We start from the raw sequence: 16,786 nt of genomic DNA on the forward strand, positions 1-16,786 counted from the left end.
TGCGTTTGTGTACAAGCTTCCTCCAATTTAACCTGACCATCTACAGATGTTGTTCATATATCTGATGCTAGTTTACATCCCTAATTTCAAAGGTCCTTGAAAATCTGCTTCTCCCAAACATCACAAAGTCTTCTTCTTGGTCTCTTCCCAGGAACACTGCTGTCAAAGTATGCTTGAGGAGTCCTATGGGGATGCATCCTCTTCATGTGACCATACCATTGCAATCCCTTCACTTCTAGAGTCTCCAGCAAGCTTCTTTCCAATCCAAGCTGCAGACCATTGAGCTGGGGGCAAGCTAAATAGATTTGGCCCACAAAGCAATCAACAGGACTGTGGCATCCCCTGGAGTACAGGTAAAATGCGACAAAGATTACAAAGTGAGAAAAAGTATGGTTATGTTACAGCTAAAAAGTGACAAAAATTACAAAGTGAGATTTCACTGAATGTGGTAAACATGTGGTCACACATCATGCAAGCTCTATCTGAGAGAATATGAACATTGCCTTCATCACAGCTGGCCAACAGGAACAAAGAAAATGATGGCTGTTTCTGGTTGTAGGCTGCCTTAGTTTTAATTTTTCTATATACATTTAAGTAAAAACACTTCTTCGGGCAGCCAGATCGGTCCCTGGCAAGCATCGAGGCAGGATATCTCCTTTCTGCCACATCAGGTACGTATCGTAAAACATTATTTTTCTATTATTCCAACATGCAAAAGGAGTATTGAAGTACCACCCTATCTTAAGTGTTTTTGTATAGCAAGAAAGTCTGAATCATGAAAATGATTCAGGCAAACAATCGATCAATTATGTGGTTCCCATTCATGGAATAGCGCAAATCCATTCTTCCTGGCGTGCTACATCTTTAGAAAATTTAAAAGTCCTCACATAGTCTTGTACTTTAATTGATGAGGCATAATTGCTCTTACAGTCAGATCAATGAGCTAGACTAACATAGAGAGGCGGAAGCACTGCCTGGCTGAAGCTAATTGAATGAACGTCCGCCATGTTTTCGGTGGTCATATAAGCACGGTGCGTGGCTGTCGAATGACGAAGAATATTGAAAATACGCATTATAGAATCACTGATGCAAAATTAAAGACCATTAGCCAAAAGCTTAGAGCATTAATAATCATAGAGTGTGAATAGCGCCACTTCATCCATATTGGAGTGCAAGGCCAACATTACAATCAGCTGCCTGTAGGGTAGTTCAAAAAGGATATGAGGAGAATCGTCGTACAGTGATATACGAACATGCCATGAAATTGGAACACGAGCGTTACCCTGCTTGGCTGTTGTGGTTAAGCGTAAATTACAATAAAAACCGTGGACATAAATGAGTATGAAGGAAGTCCTTAAAACAAAAGGGACCTATGATATGTTACCTCATTTTGATAATATTTTTAAACGTACTGCATTCCCATGAGTACCACTATAATTGTTTATGTATCGGTGGTACACCTTCTCCGCCCAGTTAAACCTTGCGCCTTCTGTACGGCCATCTATGTAACTGAATTTTAACTAATGTTGTGCAAGATACTTGGATTTTTAACTATTAGATGTCTCTACCATCGGCCTAAGTGACCCCTCTGGCAGGATTAAGGACAATTATTTCTTAAGGGAAAGTTAATTTTCAGAGGTAGCTAACCTTCATTTTGAAGATTGTTTTGTTCTTGTATCAAGGTTTTCAACACTTCTGCCCCCTCAATCTCCTGTATCTATCAACCTATTAGAAATTTTGTGAATATTTTCTCTAGCCAATTAAAATGGGGGTGTGCACAGGCATCCAGCCTACCTGTAAAGAGTTCTGGAAACTTCCCCTCGAGATACTATAAAAGCTGGGCGCTTTAAAGCCGTATTGTCATCTTCATCTCCAGTTTATTGTGTGCGGCATGTACTAAGGGGACAGGGGCTGCAGGTCGGCATTCAGAAGGCCCAGCAACTCGAGGTAGAGGAAGAATTTTTTTAACATGTGATAACTTGAGGGGAAGGTTTCAAAGCTCTTTTATATAAATTTCTAAACCTGGTGGTTTAAATGTAAAATTTTCAGTCAGTCTAAGGACTATGTTGTATTTCCAAATGGGAAATACATAATGTAAGGGAACAAAGAGTGATTTTCCTCTGTTGATTACCATTCAGCTTGGCATGAGTGAATAAATTTTCTTATCGTCTAAAATTCTTAACACTTTTTTTGGTATTTAATGTTTCTCATTTAGTCACCCCAGCACAGAATAGGCTTAGCCTCTGTATCTTTCTCCATAAGCCCACTTTGGGTTTTAAGAGTTTTCAAGAAGGAGTGCAGGTTTCTCATCTCCCCGCATTTTGTTTTTGACCGATCATTATCAACCTTTTCCTTTTACATTATATAGCCATTTAACATGGGCACTCATTGCTCCTGTTTATGTTTCTGGAAAGGAAAATGAAAAACTATTGCGCAGAAGTGCTGTAAATACCTCATTTGAAGATTGTCGTTGTATAACCTTGTGCGCTGTAAGAAATGTATGCCTCTGAGAGGCTGGACTGTATTAATTTTGGAGCTGAGACTCCCAGGCTAGGGAAGTTAGTGGAGCAAACTTGCTTTTATAAGATAGTGTACCTGTCTCAAAGCTATAATGCTCATCCCTCTTATATTACCATGTTGATAATTCTCTCTAGCTTCGTACATGATATTTGGACTTTAAGTCACTGTTGTTGAAACCGACAAGCTCATTATTATATTGTTATTGTTTATTCAGATCTTCTATTTACCAAATTTTAAATATAAGAAAAGAGGAAGGAAGGAAGAAAGGAAATTAAATTTCAAAATTTAGTGCTCTCGTCTGCCCCATTCACCCCAGCACCTTCTTACACCTCTGTGATCCACAATATTTCCAGTACAGTTTAATGTAATTACTGTATTTATCTATTTTTACTACTTGTTTAACGTCATATGAACACATCGAAGGTTTCCGGCGACGGAAAGATGGGGAAAGGCTACGATTGGGAAGGTAGCGGCTGTGGCCTTAATTAAGGTGAAAATGGGAAACCACGGTAAACCATCTTCAGAGTTGCCGACGGTAGGATTCGAACCCACTATGCAAGCTCACAGCTGTGCGACCCTAACCATAAAGCCAACTTGCTGGGTAAAAATATGTATTTTACTGTAGGGGACATTTTTTCCCTTTTACAGTATCATACTGGAATTACTAGCTGAAAGGTAACCTTAAAAATGGTTCATTATAAAGTGCAGCCGAATTTTAAATATTAATGCGACTGACGTTTACAATTTTTTCTTACAAGTTGCTGTACGTCGCACTGACACAGTTCTTATGGCGACGATGGGATAGGAAAGGGCTAAGAGTGGGAAGGAAGCGGCCGTAGCCTTAATTAAGGTGCCTGGATTAAAATGGAAAACCACGGAAAACCATCTTCGGGACTGCCGATAGTGGGGTTCGAACTCACTATCTCCCGAATGCAAGCTCACAACTACGCGGCCAACTCGCTCGGTGTAAAATAAACACCTCATAAATTTCAAACTAGTAAAGTAGGCTACTGTATTTGCCATGCTTGGTGTACGTTTGACTGGCATAGGCCTACATCAAACCAATGTCCGGGCAGAAGACAAGAGAAAAATCGAAAGAAAATATCAAACCTCATTGAATTATACACCAACACCAGATGGCAAAGATAAACAGGTACCAAGAAATTATCACCTATGATAAGTCTGAAAAAAGGGAACTTTTCAATCACCTCCGATTAAAGCAGCCGTACGCTCAGCATACGGCTGGCTGGCATTCTTGAAACCGAGAATCTAACTTTTCCCTTCTTATAACTCACGATGTTCAATCGCTACGTATATTTCAATGACACCGTTTCTTATATTCTTGCACCAACTCGCTTTGTTCTGACAACTCGAAACACATGGCTGTCCTCTTTATGAACTTGCCTCCACGAGGAGCGCTGATGTCAGACCGTTATCTCGTAGCGCCTCTCTATGTTATTCTAGCTCGTTGAGTCGGATACTACACAAGAACAAGGTATTTCCACAAATTTAACTACATCATTTTAAACTTACTAGCTATAAATCAAGAGAAATTCAATACTTTCCCTCAAATATAGAAGTGAATGGCGCCTACGACGTTGCCAAGTTTCTAACGCCGCGGCACTGCTCAAAGTTGACGACTTTAGCTGTAGGTCACCAGAACTTTACATCGTTCGAAATCAATGGACGGAGGGCAGTTCAGCAGATTTTATATGGATTGACTTCTTCTGGCCACGCAACGATCTCGTAATTTCTCTCGACCTCACTCAGCTTGTAAGTCAACATCATTAACCCATTACTACATAGTCTACTGTAGTATTTATTATACGACTATTTACAACAGCCAATATCGGTGATTATTGTTAGAAACTCGTAGAACACTTAAATAACTTTGGCTAATGCATGAATGGTAACCTTCATTTTTCATATCACATTCAGATTGAACAAGAAAATGTTCAAAAGTACCCTTCTCTTACTGATCTCCCTTTGTGTTTATTCCATCATGTGACCCTTGTCATCTACCTATCTTACTTCCATCACTTATTTGTTCCTTTCTATGCCTTGTATGAACTTTCAAGACTATTGGGCTAGATTGCGCTTAGGTCCGATTAGTGACAAGACCATTGGGCTGGGGGCAAGCTAAGGAGATTTGGCTCGCAAAGCGACCAACAGGCCTCTGGCATCTGACGAAGATTACTAAGTGAGAAAAAGTATGATTCAAAAATGTCACAGTTATTTCGGCGTGGAAATATAGGAACTAGACTAGAAATCTTCCAGTAATAATGATTAAAAATTAACGTTCCTTGAAGTGCTATCAGTTTTAAGCAAAGCAGATTTTTTTTTCTTGAAAAGAAGATCTTTAATATAGCCTACAGCCCACGGCTATATTATAGGCTAATCAGACACCCTCTTTTCACGTTGTCTGTCCTCCCGAAATTTGTGAGTACGGCAGGACGCCCGAGTGTCCTCCTTTGCTTACCATGAACTTCAAACGTCCCGCTTTTTCATAACATGACTAGTAATCATATGTATGTGGTCTTTGGCCATAGAGACTAAGAATTTTCACAATCAATCAATCAATCAATCAATCAATCAATAAACCAATCAATCACCACTGATCAGCATTTAGGGCAGTCGCCCAGATGGCAGATTTCCTATCAGTTGTTTACCTAGGCTTTTCTTAAATAATTTCAAAGAATTTGAAAATTTATCGAATACCTTCCTTGGTAAATTATTCCCAGTCCCTACCTCTTCTACCGATAAACAGATATTTGCCTCAATGTGTGCTCTTTAATTCCAAATTTATTTTCATGCTGTGATCTCTCCACTAATATTGTACTTCCTCTTAAATCATTAATCACCACCACCACCACCACCACCACCACCACCACCACCACCACCACCACCACTCTCCACTGAAAAGGAAAAGGCGTATGGCTTTTTGTGCCGGGAGTGTCCGAGGCACTGATCTCTATACATGGATCGCTGATGGCAGGTCTCCGCTGCAGGAGAAAGTACGCCAAGTTGAGCGCGCGGTTCGCCATGTTGGCGTACCCAACCTAGAACTCTCCTTATGGGGAAGCAATGATAATATAGTCAATTTTAAGTCGCAATTAATGGCGCATTGGAATAATTAAAAATATAGAGACATGTTCACTCAAAGCCTAAGGACATTGGGATCACTGACACGTCATTCCGAGGTCACTAAATCTCCGAGATAGCAATAAACATGAGTGTATAATAACGGCCGACAAATATTAACTTAGATGCTGAATACATGCAATTAGCGATCGGTAACGCAATACGAGTGAAAACCAGTTTCTGGAAGCATTGCTGTAAATTGTATACATGTATGCCACGAAATTATGCATTCTTAAAATGATGTACCTATAAACGTAGCTCACTATACAGGCCTAGATTCGACATATCGTAATCGGTGCTTTATAATGAATTTCTGTTTCCTGTTTCCATGAAATAACGCGCATATTATCAAATTAAGATATCATTGAAGCAAATGTACACATTTATAAAACCAGCAAATATTCAAAACTTGTCAATATATCACATTACTTGCAGCTTAATTTACTATTACAGACCTCTTTAATTAAATTCAGCTAGCAAAGCGATATTGATAGTCATCATCAGAAATATGTAACACCAGTTAAAAGAGTCCCAAATACCACGAATAGTATAATGGGATAGCCCCAAACACCCACCACACTTTCCCTTCTCCCACCACTCCAGTGTCTGAAACCCATAATTATTACTGATATAAATAAGGTCTAGAATTCCTCCAGACTTCATTTTCTAAAATTGTTATAAGGTCACGTCAATTATTTAATCGAAACTGTCAGTTTAATTACGAGAAATTAAAAAAAATATAAGTAAATCTTTACTTGCAGTTAACGTTCAGTAAAACTGAAAACAGTTGGCTGTACATCACTTCTAAGGTGTACAGTTTGTCCATTTCTAATCATAATCATAATAATAATAATAATAATAATAATAATAATAATAATAATAATAATAATAATAATGTTATTTGTTTTACGTCCCACTAACTACTTTTTAAGGTCTTCGGAGACGCCGAGGTGCCGGAATTTAGTCCCGCAGGAGTTCTTTTACGTGCCAGTAAATCTACCGACACGGGGCTGTCGTATTTGAGCACCTTCAAATACCACCGGACTGAGCCAGGATCGAACCTGCCAAGTTGGGGTTAGAAGGCCAGCGCCTTAACCGTCTGAGCCACTCAGCCCGGCTTGTCCATTTCTATCAAAACAGTCTTCCTCTAAGTGATCCGAGCAGAGAACAGCTGTTTTAGAAGGCTCCCAATTCTCCCGCCTGATACTCCTAATCGATGATCTTAGATGTTCGGGTCTCGAGAAAGGAAACCTACAAAAATTAATTGCCATTTTTCTCCCGGAATATGCGAAATAAGATACAACAAACCTAAAACTCAAAACACTACCCTAGGAAGATTCTTATGTACAGTATAAAACTCCCCGATGAAATGATTTCTCCTTCTGCTGATCGGTTCTGTTTGTACATCCATAAGCTGAACACTGCGGTATGTTAATACCCCGTAGAATGTTTCTTCATTCATATTTCAGATACACACATACATATTTCAATTGAATCTTGTAATCCACAAGTATACTACGAGGCACCGAACCTAAATTCGTAAAATACACTACTATTTACTTTGCAATAACACAGCACAGAACACTCGTGGAACTACAATCAAGAGGCCTGGCGTCACTGAACTAAGCATAAACAAAGCAAGCGCGCTCCTCGTGGTCTATTGCACCGTGCGCTCGCTGCCATCTTAGTACGCCAGTCATCTTCTATTCGGCTTACTGCTACCCAAGCTACCAGCCATCCAGGTATAGAGATCAGTGGTCCGAGGACATGTTCGGCTTGACAGGTGCAGGTCTTTCGATTTGACTCCTGTAGGCGACCTGCGCGTCATGATGAGGATGAAATGATGATGAAGACGGCACATACACCCAGCCGCCGTGCCAGAGAAATTACCGCTTAGTCGAGCAGTTCATCTCCTTTCTCCCCAGTCTTCCCAGCTCAAACGTTGCAACTTTTTGGTAACGCTATTCTTTTGTCGAAAATCACCCAGAACAAATCGAGTTGTTTTTCTTTGATTTTTTCCGGTTTAAGTAATCCTAGTGGGGGGTCCCATATGCTGGACCCATACTCTGATTATGGTCTTACCAGACTTATATACCCTCCTTTAATCCTCACTACAAGCCCTAGATACCCTCATAACCATTTGTAGAGGTCTATAACGTTTATAGATGCAGCGGCAATTCCTATACGTACAAATTGTAAAAGACAAACTATTTCAACTGAGTCTACAAAATCGCCCAGACCACTTCCATGCAGATTGGCATTAGGCTAAGGTGTATTATTTTTATTTATTTGCACACATATATATAGTGAATAGACAGGCAGCGCCGTATCCCGTACCATTGGTGCCAGTGAAACAGGAAACTTGCAGCCGCCACCATCTTACGTCACTACAGATTCAAGATGTTACGTGCAGTTTTGTTTCATGTTGTTTTTATGTACATTTCACACTCGTTTTTCGGAAAACTACTGTGTGGCAGAATGATGAATACCCGTGTAGTGTTTGGGTGTAGTTTTTCCTACTCACGGAAAAAGAATAAGGAAGGAATAGGAGTTTCAATTCACCGGTAAGTGGCGTACTTCTGTTCATGTCCACTTGTTGCCTATTTATTAATGCAATTAAATGTACATTTAAAGATGTTAATTCACTTCCTTCCGGTGTATATTTGTTGGCGTTCGTCCCCTAGTGTTGAAGTGCGACATAGGACATAATAATAATACTAGTAATAATAATAATGTTACTACAACATTTGGTTATAAGTTAAGTTTTTGTTTTGCTGGTGTTAGTAATTGAATAAGAGCAGTCTCGGTCTCTTCTAATCTTTAAAGATATAGGCCTATTATAAGGTTGTCAAAATTACTGTTAAAATTAGAGTGGAAGGATTGGTAAGCTTCCATCAATCGAAATAGGGTGTTAGATTTATTATCACAGAATTTTATTGAATCTGTTTCAGGATTTGTGATAAAGATGTTAGCCAGTTCTCCACAATGTGATATTTGTAAGGAAGCTGTAGTACAAAAAGAAAACGCTTAGCCGGGCTGAGTGGCTCCGACGGTTGAGGCGCTGGCCGTCTGACCCCATCTTGGCAGGTTCAATCCTTGCTCAGTCCCGTGGTATTTAAAGGTACCGGTATTCAAATATGTCAGCCTCGTATCGATACATTTACTGACACGTAAAACTCCGGCGGGGCACCTCGGCATCTCCGAATACCTTAAAAGTAGTTAGTGGGACATAAAATAAATAACATTATTATTAGAAAATACTTATTCATTAATTTCTTTCCAGAATAGAGGTAATATGAATGTTCCTATGAAAGATGTTCGCGTGTGCAAACTTATTGACATGTTTTTTGGAGAGAATGGTTTAAGCTCAGTCATGACAGGGAACATACCAAATGAAGTCACAGATCAGTTGTATGTAACATTTTTTTCAAGTTAAAGCTCACATACTTAGACCTAAACTCAAAGGACACGCACGTTTATCACCTTATTAGTGTAATTTCATCACTGTACCCGAAAATACGTGGGAGAGCCCGCCTGGTGCTATGATCAGTAAGGCGTTTAAGTCTAAACGGTCTGACACCGTGGTTCGAGTTTCGTTGGTCGAAAAAATTTTCACCATCAGAGTGTTGGCCGGCAGGGTAGGAGAGGTGGTGGTATACAATTTCTAATCACTAAATTAAATTGCGTGACAAAAGCCTGAATTAAATTCCAAACCTCTCCTCAATACTCATATGGAATGAGGGCATATAACGCTGTTGATGGTGATTCGTCCGTCGGATGGGGACGTTAAGCCTTGAGCAGACCCATTTGTGCTATTCGACAGGACCCCGGCACAGGGTTTCATCCTCTCCCTTCCTAGTATCATATATCACGTGACTCACTTCATCTCATTAACACCTCTGATGAGGCTGACATCAAGAAGGGCATCCGGTCATAAAAACTCGCCACGGCAGATTCATGTCGCCTCATATCCGACCCCGTAGAGAAACGGGACAAGGATTGGACAAGCAAACAAACCTGAAAATACGTGTGAAACATGCTGTAAGAGAGTTGAATGGAAACAGATTTCACCAAAGGTCGGTCTAAAACAGGTTGGTTATTTTTAAGCATTGGTAAATCATATACCAGTCTTTCTTTCTTTTGACATTAAAATAAATGACCTAATAAGTCTAATTAATCAGTGTTATTATTGACGTGCTTTTAATTATTTTAATTATCTTCCGTCCAATATTCCCGTTTCGGCTACTATTTTACATTAATGCATCGGGGAAGTGTAGTGACGTAAGATGGCGGCGGCCGCACGCTTCCGGCTTCAGAATCCTGCTGCTCATTGCCACTCTAAATCTATATGTCTGTGTTTATTTGCGAGGAGTCTGCGGACCCCTTTAACGAATGGAGTCCGCCTGTATTGCAGACCCTCATCATCACAAATCGATTTACTCATTTCAGATTGTCGTGACCCCACTGGCTTTGCTGATTATATCTCTGCTGTAGTTTCGCCATCCCGGACGATCTTCAATTTTTCTCAGGGCACACTGGAAAGATCAACCGGTGATAGACTTCACTTGTCCTATCCATCTGGTTGGACTTCTGCCCTCAACTTTCCTTTCCATGATTAACTTCTCTAAATTTTCTCCAAGTCCTCTCGCAATGTGTCCAAAGAACTGCATTCCCATTTGGGAACATATCGGTTCTATGAATGTAAATATCTTTTTTGGAAACTGATCATTTACCTTCATTCAGATATAAATGTGTGAAAATAAATACCGATATTTTCATAATGTTAAGCTTTTATTCATCGGTTGGCAACTAATGGGTTAATCACCACACTGCTTATTGCAATTTTCACAGAATATTAGAATACTACAGAATAGATAGTGTCTAAACAACATTTTTTTTTGCTAGGGGCTTTACGTCGCACCGACACAGATAGGTCTTATGACGACGATGGGATAGGAAAGGCCTAGGAGTTGGAAGGAAGCGGCCGTGGCCTTAATTAAGGTACAGCCCCAGCATTTTCGTGGTGTGAAAATGGGAAACCACAGAAAACCATCTTCAGGGCTGCCGATAGTGGGATTCGAACCTACTATCTCCCGGATGCAAGCTCACAGCCGCGCGCCTCTACGCGCACGGCCAACTCGCCCGGTAAACAACATTATTATAATATCCTAAAAGGATATTCTCTATTGTTGTAAGTTGTACATAAAATATTTGTCCGAACGAAGGGCGTGAAAACGAAAGACTCCCCAGGTCTCGCAAACCTAATACCGTCGGGGTCGGAAAAGAACAAGAGTTGACCAAGGGAGATCGGATAGGATAGATGACGGTCAGAAGCCTGGCACAAGTAAGTAGAAGCAATGCCAGATTCAGCTAGGGGAACCGTGGTCGCCAACCCACACTAACAAGCTATAAGTCCCTGTCCTGCGTTCAGTCTCTTATGACAGGCAAGGGATATCGCTGATGTGTTATACCACCCCCACGCACCGGGGTGGCATCAGAAAAGGCATTCGGCCGTAAAACAGGGCTAAATCCATGCGAAGTGCTGACCGCAGGTAATTATAGAGGAGGGTTGTCCAGTTGTACTTACTATTAAAACAGTAATCACCACCACCACCGCAACAGGTAATAGAGAAAAGGCTAGGAAGAAAAAAATAGGAGTTAGAACTCGATTTGTCTTAACCTTTTCTCTCTAACATGTTGCTTCCTACGGCACTCATTACCGAGCGAGTGGCTGTGCGGTTTGGGTCACGTAGCAATCAGCTTGCACTCGGGAGATAGACGGTTCGAACCCCGCTGTCGGCAGCCCTGAAGATGGTTTTCCTTGGTTTCCCATTTTCATAATACCAGGCAAATTCTGGGACCAGCGGCGTAGCCAAGGTGTGGTTACTGGGGGGTTTGAACCCCTTCCCCCACGGAAATGTTTCAAAAAGAAAATAAACAGAAACCTACAATAAACAATAAACTAAATAAACATTCAGAAACATGCTTGTAGAACCAACAGATCTGTTGAATTCGTAATTTCTAAGAGGCCTCGAAAATTGTATTTTAGATTGTAAACTGTACATACTATTCCCTATAAAACTGTTGACCTTGATCGTGTTGTTCTTGTTTCATCACAAAACTGCCTACTGCGTAAGGTAACTGGTTCTGGATGGGGTGCTCATCCCCAGACATTAAGGACAACTGCCTTAGCACTCTGTTACTCTGCTGCTGAATATGCTAGTCCCATGTGGTACAAATCAGCTCACGCAAAGAAAGTCGACATTGCCTTGAATGCAACCTGCAGGCTAATCACAGGCTGTTTAAAACCAACACCCACACAGAAGTTGTATTCACTTGCAGGTATTAGACGTGAGTTGGCCGCTAATATCGAGAGACAAAAGGTTTGCAGCATCTCAGCCCATCCCCTTCATGAACATCAGCCACCACCAGCTCGACTGAAGTCCAGGAAGAGTTTTCTACAGTCTTCTGCTCCACTTGATTCTGATCCAAAAAAGGCCAGGGCTAAGCTATGGAAACAAAGGTACCCAGATCATCCAGAACGTGTTGAAACTGAAGAAAAGTTGCCACCTGGTCACGAAGAGGTATGGTGTATATAGAAGTCCTTAAACAGACTGCGCATCAGCGTTGCAAGATCTAAGGACAAGAGGGATGGTGTATATGAAAGTCCTTAAACAGACTGCGCACCGGCGTTGCAAAATCTAAGGTAAATCTCATGAAATGGGGCATCGTGCATGGTGGGGACTCATTGTATGAATGCGGAGAGGAACAGACTTCTAGGCATCTCTTGGACTGTCGTCTATGCCCAGATTCATGTAGAGGGTTGGAAATAGCACTGGTTGGAAACAATGCCATTAATGTAGCCAAATACTGGTCACAACTTGTGTAAATAAAATTATATATATAGTGTAGATATTTTCATGTAATACTTGATTTCTCCTTTTTGATATGTATGTATGTATGATTTTCCATGTGTTATACTTCATATGCAAATGTTTTCAAGTGCTTCATTTATAACTATATACGATTAATTTGTCCATGTATATTTTCATATTCAGTATATATAATCAGTATATCTTGCTTGTATATATTGGTACCTCTGACAGGAATGAATATATACTTGTATAAGTGTCCTTATAATGATAAGTCATGCATGCGTACACCACACACGCACAAGCACCTTCACTGTGTTTTATGAATATTTTGTTACTATAACCTCCACATCGGTCGATCCTGGCTAAGCTACTCGTTAGAAATGTACCTTAATTAAGGCTACAGCCACTTCCTTCCCACTCTTAGCCCTTTCCTATCCCATCGTCGCTGTAAGAACTGTGTCGGTGCGACATAAAGCAAATTGTAAAATAGAAATATATATTTAAGAAACACTCATTCAATGAGAAAAAGGAGAACTGTCTTTTTCTCTGATTATATCAAGATTACACGAAACCAGGCTTTGAAACAAATATTTAACTACTTTTGGACAAGTAAAACAAAAAATAATTGGTTCAAAGAAGTCCAAAATCATTTAGAAGAGTTGAGTATTACAATGCAACAAATTGCAAATAGAGGAGGATTCTGAAGAACAAACATACAAGACTTAAACTAAAAACTTTGCAACGAAAACCATATGTCATATCTGACGAAGAAAGGGCAGAAAGGTCGGAAAGATGAAAAGGCTTTGGGAGAAGAGGAAGATGATGAAAGCTACATTCCAGGTTAATTCTTTGAAGACTTACATAGGAAGGGTGCATACCGGGAATCGCCGATCTTATGTAAATTTTTCACACACGTTAAATGAGCCAAGAATAACACAATGGAAATTAACTCGTGCGACCTAAGAAAGCGTTAAAGTCCGTATGTTTGAATTAGCGCGCTCAGCAAGCAGACCGCTACTCCATACCCTACCCGCAACTCGCACTGTCCAACAGCTGATTTGAGGCCACGCTGATACACTACATAAGGGGCAAGTTTTTATTTGTATAATGGTCATTAACATAGGCGAAGTTATTTTTGGGTTGGTAGGAAAGTATAGAAAATGTGATATTAGCCCTTATCCTCGCTTCGTTAGGTGCGGTTGGTCTAGAACCGCTTTGCGCTTTCAATATTTCTACCACGAGCATCGTTGTTGCAGAAGTAACTTGCCTTCGTGTGTAATGTCCCTTTATTTTCACTATAACGATCTTATTCTATTGCCTTTATCGACCCACAGCCAACGCAGGAATTAAATTATTTATCTTAATACCACTACATCATTTTCGCGAAGCGCCACTCAATTATTAACGAACTAGAAAAGAAGATCAGTGACGTGGTCCGTCGACGAGTGAACTAGTCATGGGGAGATTCTGAACGAATGATTCATAATGAACGAATCATTGCACTGAATGACTGAATCATGATTCAGTGTACGAAATGAATCGTCTCGTTTGTGAATCGAAAGCTGAATCGAGAGATGGCAGCCGCAACTCGTTCCTTGGTTCCTCGTTCGTTCCGATTAATATCGCCAAATCGGGTATTCGCCATTTTTGAGTCATTGACAACTTGTGAAGAACGACTCTGTTATTTTTTATTTAACCTGAACTAAAAGTCCGGTTCACAAGTCAAATACTCCTAACCTAACCTTACAGGAAAAAAGAATATAAACAAAAAATAAATTATCACGTCGTTTCAAGTCACACACTTCACGGAACTGTAACACACACTCAACTTCCAGCTCGTTGCAAAATGTTAGGTTAAGTTTACTTCAAGGTTCCCGTTCTCGTTCTCGTGAACTACTGTGAACTAACGTGTGGAACATGGAAGCCTCCCCGTTCTCGTTCTCAGCCCTGGCACAGATTTGTTTCCTATTATTGCACTGCCTACTACATAGAATGATTGACCTGCCTAAATTTGCTATCTAGTGAGTAGCTTGTGAAGGAATGTTGTTAAGAACAATCGAAGTTCAAAAAACCGTAACGTAGCAGTTACTTTGTCACGGGTGATTATTTCACAGTCAGGTGATCACCTTTACATTTGGTTTCATACATTTTAAAAATATGTCTTCACTAAAAAAGTAATTAAAAGTAAAGAACTGATGGTGAGCTGCTTGCTGTCAATATTCACTTTCGAATTGCCACAAAAATGTTCATATCTACTACAAATTTCAAATTCGATTGTCGTATAGTATCGAATGGTAGCTTTAAGGAATGTACGTTACTTTCTTAACATCACAGTTAAGCATCGGCAGTTCCTAACCTACGTAAGTTTAGAAAAGGATAAGTAGGACGGCGGTGTAGCATTTTTCGTCTGTAACCTCCAAACAGGATATTACTCTTGTTAAAATGCTAGCGATTACCTTCAACATTTCACTTCTTGTAACTTGTAAACTTGTAAAGCAGTAGCAGTTATAAAGAATATAACGGAATGGTTCATCTGAGTCCATGGTTTCGCTTTCGGCTCTCAGTCACATGGTAATCGAATGAACGAATCATTTTGGTGAATTGTTTCAAATGAACAGATTCCCCATCTCTAGAGTGAATCCAGCACGCACCGCAATTCTGCGTAGCCATGCACGCCAATTCAAACATGCGAACTTTAACGCTTTCTGTAAGTCGCATAGGTAAATTTCCGAACGAAATGTTTTGGCCGTTGTGTTATTCTTGGCTCATTTAACGTGTGTGGAAAATTTCCGTAAGATCCGTGTTTTCCCGGTAGGCGCCCTTCCCTTGTTAGATGTATGAAGGGGTGTCAGAAAATAACCGGAATTATTATTTTTTCAATAATTGAGGCGTCTAGTATCAAAACCGGCCAAGTCATAAAATTTACGAAAATGAGTTAAGGTTATAAATTTGAAGTAGAAGTATAGCACTATCAGGTAAAACAAGAATATGTTTTAAAATCGTCCATGTCTTCATGTTATAGAGCACTGAATTCTCGGTCTTGCAACAGAATCGGCCAAGTCATGCAGCCAGTGAATTCAAAACCGGCCAAGTCAAGGAACGAGCGACAATCTTTATGATGCAGCATTATTGTGTGGAATCTTGTGTTGTTCCATTAAGCAACAAGGTGATAATATCAGTAGGCAAAATCGTTCCTTGTAATGTATATTCTCTGAAGTCATAATATTTTGTTTTTTGTTCGTTTGCAACACTGATTTACGTATTGGCGGGCTTCTTACCGTCATTGGCGCCAAAGCAGTCCTATTTCCGGTGTGCTCGTATTTTGTCATTATTGTGTGCTGTAACGTGGATATTGTTCCAAGTGGAGAACTGAAAGATTTACTTTCATACCTTGAGAAATTGTACATAATTGCAACAAAAACGGCCAAGTCAAAATTTAAATTAACAAAAAAGATGGGTTAATTATGAGTTAGATTTCTCAAAACAGCGGAACTTAAATACTAAACCATTAAGGATATAACTGTGAAAAAAATCTTTTCTGACCATCATTGCTTTGTCTCTACAGGTTTTTCGTCCATATTGAAAAATATGCCTTGAGTGACTTGGCCGGTTTTGATACTAGACGCCTCAATTCCACGCTGGAATTTGCAGGCGGTAGTACTGGAAAGGTCTGACCTTGAGTGATACAGTGCGAATCACGTCACTCGCTTCAGGTTTCCCACTTGCAGGGCAGCAGCCGAGGAAGAAGGCCGTGTTCGCTGTACTCAACATGGATCTCAAGTTGCAGCAGCGCGCTTCAATTCGATTTTGTTTTCTCCTGGACAAAACTCCAACACAAACAGTGGAAATGTTGCAGCATGCTTGCAGAGAGAAACCCATGGAAAAGACGGAAGTTTTTGAGCGGCACAGACGCTTTAAGGAGGGTAAAACTGATCTTGACGATGCCCCACGCTCCGGAATACCTTTAACTTCGAAAACCGACATCATGTTGCAGCAAGACCGTCGTTTAACCATTGAACAGAGTGCTGGATTGATAAAAGAGCAAATTTTGCTCAAACGGAATTGATCCTACACCAGGACAAAGCACTGCGCATCGGCCAATCAAGGCACAAGGCACAGTAACCGAATTGGGCACTGAGGTGACGCCACATCCACCTTATTGACCGGACCTAGCACTACGCGACTTCTACCTATTTCCTGGAATAAAAAATGAACTTCAGGGTCGTCATTTTCAAAGTGATCAAGAAGTA

At 40.3% G+C, this 16,786-nt stretch overlaps 1 protein-coding gene across 2 annotated transcripts in view; it reads right to left on the minus strand.

The window, feature by feature from the left end:
* Positions 1 to 16,786, minus strand: part of LOC136883249 (uncharacterized) — a 129,019-nt gene that overhangs the window by 70,489 nt on the left and 41,744 nt on the right. The gene's annotated exons all lie outside the window — the stretch shown is intronic.

This window comes from Anabrus simplex, chromosome 11 (assembly GCF_040414725.1).
Source record: "Anabrus simplex isolate iqAnaSimp1 chromosome 11, ASM4041472v1, whole genome shotgun sequence".
Taxonomy (NCBI): Eukaryota; Metazoa; Arthropoda; class Insecta; order Orthoptera; family Tettigoniidae; genus Anabrus; species Anabrus simplex.